This window comes from Sceloporus undulatus, chromosome 2 (genome assembly GCF_019175285.1).
Source record: "Sceloporus undulatus isolate JIND9_A2432 ecotype Alabama chromosome 2, SceUnd_v1.1, whole genome shotgun sequence".
Lineage (NCBI taxonomy): Eukaryota > Metazoa > Chordata > Lepidosauria > Squamata > Phrynosomatidae > Sceloporus > Sceloporus undulatus.
Window position 1 is genome coordinate 111,323,063 of NC_056523.1, and position 16,621 is coordinate 111,339,683.

The window sequence follows — 16,621 nt, forward strand, 5'->3', positions numbered from 1 at the left end:
TAATAATAATAATAATAATAATAATAATAATAATAATAATAATAATAATATTTATTTGTATACCGCCCTCTGGCAAACCAATTCGGGCGGTTAACAACAGTAAAATATAAAATATGACAATTAAAAACACTTTATCCCTCCCCCCTTTAAGACAGTATTAAACAGTATAACATATTAAAAACACAATATCAAGCATAAAAACAGCAGTTAAAACTAAAAACCCTGATATTCCTCTGTTGATCCTCAACCATCACTAAGATGGGGCCACGGGAGGAATGAGGGAATCAGGGAACCTGGGAACCTGGGCCAGGATGGTTAATCTGGAAAGGCCTGCCGGAAGAGATCCGTCTTGACCGCTTTTTTAAAGCTGTCTAATGATGTTATCTGACGGATCTCATCCAGCAGGTCGTTCCAGAGTTTGGGGGCGACAGCAGAGAACGCCCTCTGGGAGGTTGCCGCAAGCCTAGATTTTAGAGGCTGCAGTAAGTTCCTCCCAGAGGACCGGAGAGCGCGGGGAGGATTGTACGGGAGGAGGCGATCTCTAAGATAGCTTGGACCCAAGCCATTTAGGGCTTTAAAGGTGATAACCAACACCTTGTACTGGGCCCGGAAGCTGATAGGCAGCCAGTGGAGGGACCTCAAAACCGGAGTAATGTGGTCCCTCCTAGATGTACCTGACACAAGCCTGGCTGCCATGTTTTGAACCAGCTGTAATTTCCGAGTCAAGCACAGGGGTAGCCCCATGAACAGTGCATTACAGAAGTCAAGGCGTGAGGTTACCAGCGCGTGCACAACCGTCTCGAGATCCCTTACTTCCAGAAAAGGGCGCAGCTGGCGTATCAGCCGAAGCTGATAACAGGCACTCCTGACCGTCGCATTTACCTGATTTGTCATCAGGAGCGACGAGTCAAGGAGCACCCCCAGACTGCGAACACAGTCACTGGAGGAGAGTGTGACCCCATCCAGGACTGGAGGTTGCAACCCAATTCTTGGTTTCGGGGCCGCTACCATGAGCACCTCCGTCTTGTCTGGATTCAGTTTCAATCTGTTTTTCCTCATCCAGTCCATTACCGCCTGAAGACATTCATTGAGAGAAGAGATGCCATCGGAATTCGAGGCCGACGAACGAGATACGGAGAAATAGATTTGGGTGTCATCAGCGTACTGATAACACCCAGCACCATAACTCCGTATTATCTCACCCAGCGGCTTCATATAGATGTTAAATAACATCGGGGACAAAATAGCCCCCCTGAGGAACCCCACAAGTGAGGTACCTCTTACTGGAGCTACAGTCCTCGAGTAGCACCCTCTGAGACCTGCCCGAGAGGAAGGACCGGAACCACTGCAAAGCAGTGCCCCCGATACCTAACCCCTTCAGGCGGTCCAAGAGGATGCCGTGATCTATAGTATCAAAAGCCACTGAGAGGTCTAAGAGCACCAACAGGGTCACACTCCCCCTGTCAATGCTCAGACGCAGATCGTCGGTCAAGGCAACCATGGCAGTCTCAACCCCAAAGCCTGTCCTAAAGCCAGTTTGAAATGGGTCTAGATAATCGGCTTCATCCAAGACAGCTTGAAGCTGAAGGGCGACCGCCCTCTCGATCACCTTGCTCAAAAATGGCAGCGATGACACCGGCCTATAATTCCTCATATCCAGGAGGTCCAGGGAAGGTTTTTTCAGGAGCGGCCTAACCGCCGCTTCCTTTAAACAAGATGGAACATGTCCTTCCCTGAAGGATGCACCGATGATATCCGTGAGGAATCTCATCAATGCATCCCCCCCCGGATGGCCAGCCATGATGGGCAAGGGTCAAGAGGGCAAGTTGTCTTCCTCACCTTACCAAGCAGCATCTTGTAGCATCTGAAGAAATCACCAGGCCTCACAGACTGTGTTGTCAATAGGCATGCACTGATTTCCTGAAAGCATTGACTAAGTTCCTGCTTTTTTTCTCTTAAACACCACATTCACCATCTGGATGTTGAAATCCCGGCAATAACAGACTTTCTAAGAAGGTTTCTTCTTAAAATTTCCTCCAGAATTATATTCCTCTTCACGCTGGAGGAAAAGAAGGCAAGGAATCCAGAATAGTCCCACTCTCTTACTTCTATCTATCTACCTACCTACCTACCTACCTACCTATCTATCTATCTATCTATCTATCATCTTGTTCTGGCATACTGCATGCTACAGCTTAAAGTTTAACAGATGCATGCAGAGAGAACATAGTTAGGGAGCAAATATAGCACAGATCTCATTTTGTACTACTGACTGTCCACTGCACATCATGCTCAGCATGAACCATGAATTTCTTCATGTTTCCTTTGGGAACATCATACTGCTAAAACAAGACGATACTCAAGGCTTTGGACCGAGGCTTTCAGCTGTATGAATTTGGTCAGGATCCCATTAATGAAGGTTCTTTGTTGATGTACTGGGATGCCAGGATGGTTTACCTGCATGTAGAGAAGTCTGTGGTGTCAGCTTCAGTGACCAAGAAAGGAGAACACTTTAGCTCCTTAGCTCTACTTGACATGTCCACTATCAATGTGCAGTCAAGAAAGGAGAACACTTTAGCTCTTTAGCTCTACTTGACATATCCACTATCAATGTGCAGTCAAGAAAGGAGAACACTTTAGCTCTTTAGCTCTACTTGACATGTCCACTATCAATGTGCAGTCAAGCAGCAGCTTATTCTGGATTGTCTCAGAGACTTCTGGGAACTGTGGGACTTTGGAAGTAGTTTTTTAATGCCTATGGTGATGAGAGACAAGAGTTTTGCCTGTCTTCTGAAAATTCTTGGATTTGCTCCATCTTCCATCTTACTGTGACTGCCCAGTGGGTGCACAAGCTACAGTCAGTGAGCTTTGAAAAAATACATCTCTTATTATCACCAGGATTACTTCCATCACTGCCTCTCTATACATCCCAAATGCTGACTGAGAATGGCTTGCTCAATGTATGTACGAAGAAGTCTCTCAGGTTTATTTGTAAAGAATTACACAAGACAAGTAAACACAGTAGAAGTGCTATACACTCAAAACAGATTATACTTGCCTATGATGGGGAAGATTGGAGAAGTGCCATGGAATGCCCCACATTAAAACCTACTCTGTATTAGATCTTCTGCCTTGCTTACTAGTTTGCTTATGATTTGCCTGTATATTGCTAAGTAATTAAGCAACTGTAAAAAAAAATCCAATCAGTCTCGGATAATCGCCCATTGAAAGGAAGCTTAGTCCTAGAGTCCTATCCGTGTTTTTTTTTTTTTTTTTAAACTCCATCATGAAGTGAGGAGTGGACTGGAAATTTACAATGAGCTGCTGCATATGTATAGAATATGTGTGCAAAAATGAAAGCAATAGCATCTTATATTTTCATCTATGGGATAGTAGCTTCTAGATATAATGCTTTTCAGTGATTCTCCACAACTTCAGTTTGGCCAGTGGAATCACTAGGGTTGGTGTCATCCAGTGCAGTTACTCATAGTGTCACCACATATTGACTCTTCCCATACTTCACCACACAGAATCCTCAGTAATGCTTTTTGTACTATTGTTACTCCTAAATTGTAATTCCTGTATATCACTGAATTTAATGGCAATAGCTGTGACATGAACAACTAGCAAAATTAAAAGTATACCTTTAAATTACAATATCATATACACAGCCAAAAATATTTGCCCCTCCAAGTCCGTGGACTTGAGATCTGCCTTACCTTTTCCTTCCCACTGAGCTTTGCTCCACTCACACCATCTCTTCAGCATTTTAAAGGAACTTAGGCAAACAGCCCAACCCATATTTGCCCAAAGGCAGATGTTTGGGGAGCAATAATTTCACCTCCCCCTTAAAGTGTCACCTGGTGTAGTCTGCACCCCTGCTCTCTGTAGTAAAACCCCTGAATCTGGCTCTGGAATGAGGAGATGATACTTTGGCAGCTAGGGTTATTCCTATCTAACAGCTGTCTATGTACAACATCTTATGTCTAGGGTAACAATTCCAAAATTCATTTCAGCACCTGAGGTATTCATACCTTCCAGAAACAAACAGGATAGAATTAAATCGAAAGAATAGCAACAATATGTGATAGCCATGGGTTCCTGACAGATTTCCTATTACAACAATGACCAGGGATGGGAATCATGCATCCTCTATATAGTGGTTCCAAATTCCTGGCCATTGGCTGTGCTGGCTGGGGACGTTCAGAGTTGCAGTTCAACAACATAAGGAGGGTCAGAGAATTCCCCCTCCTGATCTATAGTGAAATTGTTGTTTCTGGTGATGGAAATCACACAATAAACAATTCAGGACAGCGAGCATGTAGTGTGGTGTGGCTGAACCACCTTTATGGGCCCTGGAGAGACTAGAGCTGAAGGTGGTTGCTGTTTCAGAATAACATTATTGAAATAGCAGCAGGTGGTTGCTGTTTCAGAATAACATTATTGAAATAGCAGCCTCTGCATTGTGATTGTGTAAGCAAGTCTTAAGCAATGTAAAAACCAAAGCTGCTCTATTGCCATGTTGTTTTTGTAATAAATGATGATGGTAGTGATGATGATATACATTATGAATAATAATAATAATAATAATAATAGATCTTGCATGTCCATAGAATTGTAGAATGATCCACGGTTATTTCAGCTTCAGTTCATGTTCTGTTTCATACTTGAGTCATCGCAGTTGCTTAAATAATTGCTTTCCTGACATTTTGAAAAGCAGTCCTCAGGTGACCTGTGCTGCATTCAGCAAGCATTTTATGCCCAAAAAAGAAACAACTATCAGATGCAAGTCACTAAAGCAACAATATATGCTTATGTCAGTGGATAGCTTACAATATGTTTATTCCTAAAAATCAACAATTTTAAAAGCTTGTGTCATTTGAAAATCTTGGGAATATATGCTTTAAAAAATACATTCCCATAACTTTTCCAACGTAAATTCTAAAAGCACTGAAAAATGATGAATTTAACCTGCTGTACCCCTCCTCCCCCTCCCCCTCCCCTCCTCCTCCTTTGGTGGTGAGTAAAGTTGTTGGTCTACAACTCCTGGTGTTCCTCATTACTGAGTGTACTGCCTAGGCCTCATGGGCATTGCAGGCCAACAATACCTGAAGGGCCACACTTTGTCTATTTATTGGAAGGAGCTCCTCTGGTGATAGTTGCGTCAGGCAGGAGACACCAACAGCATCAATGGACCTTTTCCATCCTGCCCCATCCTTTTCAGAAGTGTCACTGGAAGCAGGTCCTCTGGTGACAGTTCCCTCAGGCAGGAGACTAAGTACTGACAAAGGTAGAGTTTTCCCAGAATATGCCCCCAATCATTTACATTCCATGTCACGTACTGTCATTACAAGAGCTGAACTTCTTTTCACTGTCCTCCTCCATCCCTTCATCCTTGTGTCTCTTGTCTTAAATGCTCTTCAGCCAGGGGGTGGGAAGGATGGGGCCAGTTTACACGCCCACAACGTTCCAGTAGGCCAGACAGGCAAATTCTCTTAAAACTGGAAGCAATGTGGCATCACTTCTAGTTTCATTTTCAGCTTGTTTTCAGCTGTTTAGACAGAGCTGGGATTATGTCAAGGCAGGATTAAGGAAATCTGTGGTGTTTTTGAATGATTTTGCACTAGCTATGTTCTTTGGAATAGCAGTATATAAATAAAACAAATTATTATTATTATTTAGCACATTTTCTGTTCTGGAATTAACCCCTTTAGCAAATTGTTTCTACCCTAATAATTGTGCAGTATGTCTTCATGTTCTTGCATTAAATCTAGCGTTCTTAACTTTTATTACAGTGAGTTGTTCTAGGTTGTTGTTGTTGTTGTTAATGTGCCTTCAAGTCATTTCAATTTGTTTTGCACTGACTTATGGTGAGCCTAAGGTGAATCTACAATGGTTTTTTTTTTTACAAGATTTCTTCAGAGGAGGTTTGCCATTGTCTTCTTCTGAGGCTGAGAACATGTGACTTGCCCAGGATTACCCAGTGGGTTTTATGGCTGAACTGAGAATTGAACACTGGTCTCCATAGTGTTGAATCCAAAATTCAAACCCTAAAGATTTCTTCATATACTGCAATCTAGGTGTACATCCAATTTAATTTGTGTATCCAGAAAAAGCGTCATTCTTTAGTGCTAAGATAGGCAACCCCTCAAGGTCTGAAAGCAGAGCTGCCACTTCATCCCATCCCAAACCTTGAGGTTTCTGGGCAAAATCTGAGACCAAGGGATAGCCCCTGGTTATGTCATTCAATTTTATGGCTTAAATCCCAGTTCAAAACTTCTCTCTCTCTCTCTCTCTCTCTCTCACACACACACACACACACACACACACACACACACACACACACACTTTCCCCATTTTGAGGAAGAAATCTTAGCTAAAAGGGCTATTCCCAAAGCAAAGTGAAATGAGAGTACTGTATTAGTCTCCTTAGAAAGATGAGATAAGGACCATTTTACTTAACTCACTTGCTTCTAGCCAGAAGATGGATGCAGAACAAAGAAGACCCACCAAAACTTACTGTCAAGCCTTGAAATCTGGCAATCCTACCTGGGAGCCACATGTGCCCCGTGCTAGACCTGGGTATTCCCCTCTTCCCAAAAATGTTTTACAGATTTCTCTGTATTGGAAACAGCCCCTTATGTCTTCTGGACTCATTGGAGGGCAATTATGCAATTTTTGGGAGGGTGTCCCCCCTCCCAAAAAACAGGAGGTGACTAGAACTCTTTTATGACATCAAAAGAAAATGTCCTGGGCCTAAAACATAGTGGCATCCAACCTACTGATGCCAGTTCCTTACCAACATAAATGTACTCTTCAGTACTGTTTTAAACAATTTTAGTACAGTACTGTTTTAAACAATTTTGGTGACATTTTGCAGGCAAACTAATATTTGGCCTAATATTTATTTCAAAAGTTTCTAAAAACCTAAGTTGAACAACCACAAAATAGTTTCAAACCAGGATTTATTTTGGGCAATAGCGGAAAAAAATCTGTACAAAATATGTTATGAAACTTAATATGCTAGTAGAAGAGCACATGAAATGATGCATGGTTTGGCGTATAAGCCAACCTTCTGTGCTGAGAAAATGTAAATGTAAAAATGTAACATAACTGCCAAAATAAAAATGGAAGATATCCACTGGGTTGCATTGGACTTTAATGTGCAGGGAAGAAAAAAAAATGCTGGGTATGTTTTTTTGAGCCGATTCAGACTCATGGTGGCCCTGTTGATGAGACATCTCTGAGACTCCCTATCTTCCACTGCTCTGCTTAGGACCTGTAAATTCATCCCCATGAGCTCCTTAATAGAGTCTATCCATCTAGCATGCATTCTTCCTGGTGGCGCAGTGGTTAAATGCCTGTACTGCAGCCATTCACTCAAAACCACAAGGTTGCGAGTTCAAGACCAGCAAAAGGGCCCAAGCTCGACTCAGGCTTGCATCCTTCCGAGGTCACTAAAAAATGAGTACCCAGACTGTTGGGGGCAAATTAGCTTACTTGCTAATTGCTTACTTGCTGTCACCGCTATGATCTTTGGAATAGCGGTATATAAATGAAACAAATTAATTATTATTATTATTCCTCTCTTTTGACATCTGTCTACCTTTCCTAGCATTATTGTCTTTTCTAGTGAGTCATGCCTTCTCATGATGAGACCAAAGTACAACAACCTCAATATTATCATCTTGGCCTCCATGGAGATTTCAGGCTTGATCTGTTCTAGGTCCTATTTGCTTGTCTCTTTGGCTGTTCATGGTATCCTCAGCACTCTGAATTGATTTTCCTCCTATCCACTTTCCTCACTGCCCAGCTCTCGGAACCATACATGGTAACAGGGAAAACAATGGCTGCGGGACAGGTTTCATGTTCAGTTGTATATCTTTACATTTTAGAATCTTTTCTAAATTCTTTTACAGCTGTTCTCCCCATTCCTAGCCTTCTTATTTCTTGACTGCAGTCCCATTCTGATCAATATTTGACCCAAGGTACAGGAACACCTTTATTATTTCAATTTCCTCATTGTCTAAGTTGAACCTGTGTAGATCTTCTGTGGTCGTTATTTTTGTTTATGTTCAGCAGTAAGCCTGCCTTTGAACTTTCTTCTTTGATGTTTCTTAGTAGCTGTTCCATGTCTGCGATATTTTCTGCTAGTAGTATGGTGTCAGCTGCATATCTCAAATTATTGATCCTGTTAGTGCTTCTTTAGAAAAACATATTATATTTATTCTAACATCTAGTTTCAAATAAAATAAAATAATAATAAAGAAAAAAACACAACAAAACCACTAGAAAAGGCATAACCCCCAACATAAAACACAAAATACACACAATAATTATTACATATCAGTACAGTATATGACTTTCCCCCAACTGAAAACCTTTTACTCAAACTATGTAACTTCCTAAACACCATATACAATTTATACTTCTGCTATAAACATACTATTGCTGTTGCTGTTGTTCCCAATTTATGGAGACTCTAAGGTGATCCTATCATTAATTTTATTTTATAGAACTCAAAACCAATAAATTCCCTCAACATTATCTCAAAATATTGATGAACATATTACAATCTTTCTTTAAATTACTTTATTTGTTTAAAACTGGCAGTTTGCCCATTTCAGCAAGCTCATCTTCATCAGCCGGTCTTCTAGAACTGGAATAACAGCTTCATTCCGGGGCTGTGCAGACGGGCAGCTAAATGCCACCTGTGTTTGCCCCAGAAGGAGGCCGTGGCAAGCACATGCTGTGGCCTCCTGAGGGAGCAAAAAGAACCCGCTTCTGGGTCGGTTCTTTTTGCGCCCCAGTAGGGGAGACATAGGCATGCTCGCACGCCATGATGACACCCCTTGTGCGTAGCACCATTTGGGTGCTGCGCCGCATGGACATCATCATGGTACATGCCATGTGGACGCGCGCCCGCCATAATGGCAGCTGGACGGCACAACAAGGCCTTTGTGCATGTGAACGCTTAGCCCTAGTTGAACCCTCATGCGCGTACAGGCCGGCACAAAGTGGCGGTCTGTACAGCCCCTCCATCTCTGAGCATACACGATTCTTTCTGCTATAGTCATGTACTACAGAATTCTTCTAAATTTTCTTTTGATGTGTCCTTCCATCATTCTCAACACATAAAATTCAGGTCTCTTCTGGAACTTTATGTTAAAAATGTCTTAATTACTTGAATCTGAATCCAAATTTCTGAGCTTTATTGTATGACCACCACTTATGATAAAATGCCCCAACCTTTTCATTATACTTCCAGCATTTGTTATTAACATTTTTGTACATTTTAGGGGTGAATCACAGTACAGTTGGCCCTCCTTATCCACTGATTTTTTCATCCATGGATTCAAGCATCCATGTCTTGAAAGCATTTTTTAAAAAAAGTATATATTCCAAATAGCAAACCTTGATTTTCCATTTTATACAAGGGACATCATTTTGCTATGCCTTTGAAAATAATGGTACTTGAGCACCCATGGATTTTATTATATATGGAGGGTCCTGGAACCAAATCCCAGTGGATAACAAGGACCTGCTGTATCTTCTTGAATTGTTTGAGTGAGCTGGGAGCATTGCTTTTGAGTAGTTCAGCAAACCTAGAGATTTACAATTGGACTTGGTGGGGCCATATGCAGCTTGTACTCTCTCCATCGGTGGTCTAAAGGAATATTCTTATAGTCTAGGGATAGTCCTTTTAGAAGGACTATCCCTTCTTATCTTTAGGCACAGGTGACCTCAATAAGCCAATTGCAATGTCAGAGGTGGAGAAGAATAACCTAGCTATTCTAGTTCATAGAATCATAGAATCATAGAGTTGGAAGAGACCACAAGGGCCATCCAGTCCAACCCCCTGCCATGAAGGAAATCACAATCAAAGCACCCCCGACAGATGGCCATCCAAACTCTGTTTAAAAACCTCCAAAGAAGAAGACTCCACCAATCTCCAAGGGAGTGTATTCCACTGTCAAACAGATCTCACTGTCAGGAAGTTCCTTCTAACGTTGAGGTGGAATCTCTTTTTCTGTAGCTTACATCCATTGTTTCACTTCCTATTCTCTGGAGTAGCAGAAAACAAGCTTGATCCATCTTCAACATGACATTCCTTCAAAAATTTAAACAAGGCTATCATATCACCTCAATTTTCTCTTCTCCAGGCTAAAAATACCGCCTAGGTCTTTCCTCATAAGGCATGGTTTCCAGACTCTTCACCATTTTGGTTGCTTTCCTCTGGGCGCACTCCAGTTTCTCAACATCCCTTTTGAACTGTGGTGGCCTGAACTAGGCACAGTATTCCTGGTGAGGCCTGACCATAGCAGAATAGAGTGGCACTATTACTTCCCTTGATTCTAGACACTATACTTCTATTGATTCAGCCTAGAATTTAATTGACTTTTTTAGCTGCCTCATCACACTGTTGATTCATGTTCAACTTGTGGTCTGTTAGGATGCCTAGATCCCTTTCACATGTAGTCTCCTTAAGCCAGATGTCCCCCATCCTATATCTATGCATTTCATTTTTTTTTTGCCCTAAGTGCAGTACCATACATTGACTGTCATTTTGTTAGCTTTGTTACTTGCTAATCTAGTTAGGTCTTTTTGAATTTTGATCCTGTTCTGTGGGGTATTAGCTATTCATCCTAATGTGGTGTCATCTGCAAATTTGATAAGCATGCTGCCTATTCTTTCATATACTGGGGCAACCTCATGACTAGTACAGTAGAGTGCTCTACAAGAAGGCCTTACTGTCAGTCAGCAGCTGACAGGGAGGAAAGGTTTACAAATCTAGACATGTGTCTCTACTCCCCTCTTGTGGTGGATATTTCATCCTGCTGCATGGGAGAAAGGTGCAGGGCAAAGCTCACACAGAGATTATTTTGGCACTGGACTGATTAAACAGAACTTGTTTTACATGAACACACCATTTATAAGCCTGAACTTCCAAATGCATGTTCCTAAATAAACAGGAATGCCATGTTTATTTCACCTACAAGCAAGGATTAAGGTATTAGTCTTGAAACAGAAGTCAGTAAGAAATCATCCAAGAGTGGTCAGTGAGGCAGATGTGTGTTTGTTTGTTCTGGCATTAATTTCTGGGATGAAGCATTTTGTGACCTGAGATGGAGGTCAGCATCTTGTTAGTACAGACTGTAGGTAGAATATACTGGAGATGGGAAAGGCAAACGAGAAGTGTTAGGCTGAAGGAAGCTATACATGCTAATGGAATGATACTAGCAATGGAATGACACTGAAAAAAGAACTGGGGAAGTTGCCACATACTTAGTAGAACCGTTCATTTGTCTAGCCCTGTTTTGTTGATACAAAACGTCAGTGGCTCACCATATTTCAGACAAGAGTTTTTCCTGTCCTATTGTCCACAACAAAGGCACATTAGAAGGCTGTCACGTTCACCCAACGATAAGGCAATCCCTCTTGAGTTCAGCTTTAAAAAAAGTACAGTGTAAGCTAAAACAAACCTCCACTTGGTTCTCAAAGCATATTGAGAGCAAGGAGTTGAAAATGCTATCCCATCCAAATGCACTCTACAGCCCATGTGTCATATGAGCCCTGGACACTTAATACCATTTGTTTATTTATTCATTACAGTCCTACTTTGTCTTTCCCTCCCAAAAACAGACCACAAAGCAGCTAAGAATAAAATGAAGACAAGCATATGTTAAAAGCATGAAACAAGTTTAGATTTTGAAGCAATAAAAATGAATATTTATTTAAATATTCAATCCCTGGATTAAATATCCCTTTGCAACACTTTACCTTAACTGTCAAATGCCTGCCTGAATAAAAAGGTTTTTTGCCTGATGGTAGGACACAGCAGAGAAGAGGTAATGGTAATATTATGCAACCAATCCACTGACAGACCCCTTCTCATTTCACTTCAACTGTATGTTCCTAAGGCTGGGGAGGAAGAGGACGACTGGGACTGAGACTGAAATCATCTTCCGTCGCCAAAGTCTTCCATTCCCACTGCGCTTTCATTCCTTCTTCTTCCTCAGCCCCAATATTGTATTAACATTTAGAGGGAAGGGCACAGAGTAAGGCTGTTTTAATTGTGAGAAAGAGAGAAGGGAGTGCACAGAAGAAGAAGAAACACACCAGTGGATCACTGGAGAAATGTATAGTGGTTGAGTCTGAGGGTGGAGAGATATTAATGACGGGATAAGAAATCTGGATGAGTAAGAGGTGTGTGAGTGTGGGATGCTGATCTAACAATGAGGTTGAGGAAGGGAAAGAGGGTTGTGTGAGGAGGGGACAGAGAGAGTGAGGATGGGTGGCACAGGATGATATTGGACTTGATAAGATGGGAGAAGATGGGAGCTACAGGGTATATGTGTATAAGAAATGTGCCACTTTCAATGCTTTCCTTGCTTCTATGATTCAAAATTGCCTCCAGCCATCATCCACTTCTGCCTCTGCCCACAGTCAATATACTGACCCCAAGAGGTTCCTTCCTAAGGAATGCAGTCCACCTATGAAACAGATATTGACCACCCCTAGCCTGTTGTATTATTCCCCACACGTACTCAATCCACTTCCTATGCATTCATTTAAACTTTTCTGACAGAAAGACCTGTAACTATAATTACTGATTCTCTATTACAGATGGGAGGTTGAGGCTTGCTGAATGATACCTAGAATTATAGAATCATAGAATTGGAAGAGATGATAAAGGCCATTCAGTCCAACTTCCTGCCATGCAGGAATACACAGAGCATTCCAGACAGGAAGCCATCTAGCTTCTGTTTAAAAACCTCTAGACTTCACTACACTTAGAGGCAGCATATTCAACAGTTGTACATCTCTTATTATCAAGATCTTCTTCCTAATGTACCTAAAGAGACTGAAATGAAATGTGAATCTGAGACATCACAATTCTCTTGAATATAGAGATAGGCCACTTGGTGCCCTCCAGTTGATTCAGATAACTCCCAGAAGCTCAACATAAGCACTGTTGCTGTCCAAAAAGATCTTGAGAGCACCAGGTTGCCTAGCCCTGTGCTGGTGACCACTGAAAAAGCAAATCTTTGTAATTAAGACAGAAGATGGCGGCATTGTATACATTAACATAACAGCAGCAGCAGCACATATTATCTTGTTAGTACAGCTATACAGCAAAGGGGTAGTGTGGGCCAACAACCTCTGCTTCAGGGCCTTTTCAGACTAATCCTTTGTTCCACTAAAGAAGTGTGGGTTATATCATCACTATGGAGTTTATCACACGGGAAGAATTTCTCTTATTTTCAAATGAAAAGATAGTGGGGCCAGATTGCATTCACGTGAATTCGCTAGTTCAGCAAATTTACGTGAAGTCGATTTGCATTCAAACTGACTTCCCATTGCCCAAAAATAGCTTGCCATTGTCCGAAACTGCGTGTGGTAGTCTATCACACAATAACGTTAAACCCCATGATTGCATTCGGATTGCCATTAGATTATACTTCTAATTTCCCTTGTCTGATAACATCCTATGTTACTGATGCCTTTTGTATTTCAGGTTTGGTCCTGTGCTTATAGCAATTGTTCCTGCTTTAGTTTTTCCACAATGGGACAAATTTGGATGGCCATCCAGTACCATTGTTTTCCCACATGTTTACATGTGTTTCCTCACACCTCACCTTTATTTGGTTATTTCCCACTCGGCTGACATCACTTTTCCCTGCCAAGCATTTCCTCCCTTAAACAAACAAACAAAACAAAACTCTGCACTAGAGTGATATTCCTTCAATGTGCTCCAGTGGGTTCCCTTGCTATTGTAGCACTATAGCTTCTGAGGGTAACAGATTTATTTATTTTTTTTAAAAATGGAAAGGAAGAAACAAGGAGATTTCCAGTGGGCTCCCTTCTTGCTATACTGCTATAATAGCAAAGCACAACACGAAGGAAGAATCAGGGAAATTTTGGTACCCACTCTCTGAGAAAGCATCATCTTTGGTGTTCTTCATATACATATATCCCTGGTTAAATCTAATGCAGTAAGTAGAATGGATCTTGCATTTGCAGTGTGCATTTGTTGGCTGGCTATCCATAGGTGGCAGCAAGCTACTAAAATATGTTTTGTGGAGAAGATTTTGCTGAAAAGAAGAAACTACATGCTTGACAGTGTGATTGTGTTATACTGTATGTGTGGATTATTCAGAACATATTTTTTAAAAAAAGTAATTAGTTTCGTTTATGATGGGAAAGAGAAATAAAACGTTTGTTAGTCATCCATTGTTTTGCCAATACATATTCTCTATCTTTTTGCCCAAGAATGTGAGATGGTAAAAATGATAAATGGCAACAATATATTATTCAACATTAGCTAAAGATGGCTTTCATTTAATCCAAATTATGAAGTTATGCCACTGCTGCATATATTTCAACCATAAATGGTCATATTATTTGCATAATCATGTGTGTAAATTGCTTAAAAGAGAATAAAAATACATGGTTACATCTGGAGGGAATGGGGCTGGGGAAGGCTATCATACAACCTCAACAGACTGGCCACAAAGGTTGGCATCAGGGCAGAGTGAAGACATGGTGTCTACATGATACATGCCCCAACCCCAACCCCATGCTGGCGTGATACTGCGCACCCCACATGGTGAGCGGCATCATGCTGCACCTATGGCACTGCATCCAGATGACACAGTGCCAAAGGAGTGCCAAAAAGCCACAGCACTGGAAGCTATGGTGCCCTTTCTGCGGTACAAAAAAGGAGCTGCTTTTTGTGGCTCCTTTTTGTGCTGGGGAAAGGCCAGATCGGGACCGTGGCATGTAGTTGCCATAGCCTTGATCTAGTGCTGAAAGAGGTGGCTGCAGGCCACCCTTTAGGGCCAGTCTATTCATGGTTCAATGGTACCTGAATGAATGACACTGTAAAAAAGACAGAACAAGGGACAGAAATTCCTACTGAAATGGGCAAAGGGAAGGAAGGAAAATAGACAAAAATTGGTAACATAGGCGCAGTACAGACCACCCAAAAAGGGTGGCCTCCCAGCACCTGTTTTTCCGCTGGAGGGAAGCTGCAGCTGCCAAACCGTGTGGCTTCCCGCCGGCGGAAAAAGAACCCACGGTGGCAGTGTAACAATGGCTCATGTATACAGGCCCCCATCATTTTTACAACCTCGTCACGTGCTAGGGTTGAGGGGTGTGTGGGTGGAGCGCCCTGAGGCAACCCTAGCATGTGACGAGGATGTTGCAAAGGGCAGGTATGTACCGGCCCATACTGAACTTTTTGGAGGATGTGAAAGAAGACTGCTGCTGATGTTAGTCTACTTCTTCATATGGTTTTCTAAGAATAAGGGAGAACGATGGAGGCAATAAATGCAATATTTGTAAATGCAATAAGAAACTGTGCTAGGGCTGTCTTGAGTGATTTGTGGGCCTTGTGCTAACAGAGCAATGATGTTTATTTTACTTGCATTGCAGAGTGTCTAACCTTTGGCATAGGTTCTGTCAATGGCTTTCCGCATAAGAATATTTCAGTGTGTGTTTGTGGTGAGGGAGAGGTTGCCTCTTTATTGTTTTTTTAAAGTATTAAATATCTCTCTAAACAGTTTGAAATGCCTGCCAAGTTCTTAGGTACAAACATTGCCTGTTAAACAATTCAGCCACCTCCTGTGAAGTGCAGATAATTGTCACACAAGACCTCCTAGGCAGAAAATGGCCACATTTTTCTACAAAGTTCCCAAATACCTTAAAGGCAACAGATCCTTCTGATCTTGGAAGCTAAGCAGCAGTATTCCTGATTAGTACTTGGATGGGAAACTGCCAGAAAATACCACCATATAGTGGTGTAGGCTATATTTCAGAGAAAGGAACTGGCAAAACCACCTCTGAGTATTCTTTGCATAAGAAACCCTATGATTCATGCGGGCCATGATAAGCTGACAGGCATCTTGAAGGCACATACACACATACTGAAAATCAGAAGGTGATTTTAGTTTGAAAATGTTAACTACTCCATGGTGACTGACAAACAACTCAATGAAGCTATCTTGGAATTGATACAGGCCTTTCGTCTTCAGTGACAGAGAATAGCCATTGGCATCTGCACAGTGCATGCATGCCCCATCTTCACTCCCATGCTGGTGCGAAATTGCACGCCCCACCACACGATGGCCATGGCATCATGGTGCTCCTTTGGCACTATGTCCAGATAATGCAGCATCACAGGAGCTATGGCTAAAAAGCTGTGGCGCCGGCTATGGTTCCTTTTTTGCGACACAAAAAGGAACTGCCTTTTGCAGCTTTTTTTTGTGCCACAGAAAGGCCAGATTGGGGCCGCAGTGTGCGATTTCTGTGACCCCAATCCATTGAAGACTGAGGTGGCTGCAGGCTGCCCCTTATGGATGGTCATTTCAGCCCCTAAGTCCCATTGGATTCAGAAGGACTTTCATACACACACACATACTGTATATGAAAAAAAAAAAAGACTTCAAAGGGTAGAAAGCAAAAGTTATGTGAGAGGCTGTATAAACATTTAACTTTTTCAAAAGTCAATACATTTTTTTAAAAAAATAGCAATTGATGAATAACAGATTTTTGAATCAGCACAAGATGTTAGACGCATGCTGTTTCTTACAGTTCTGCAAAATGACCTGGCATTCTT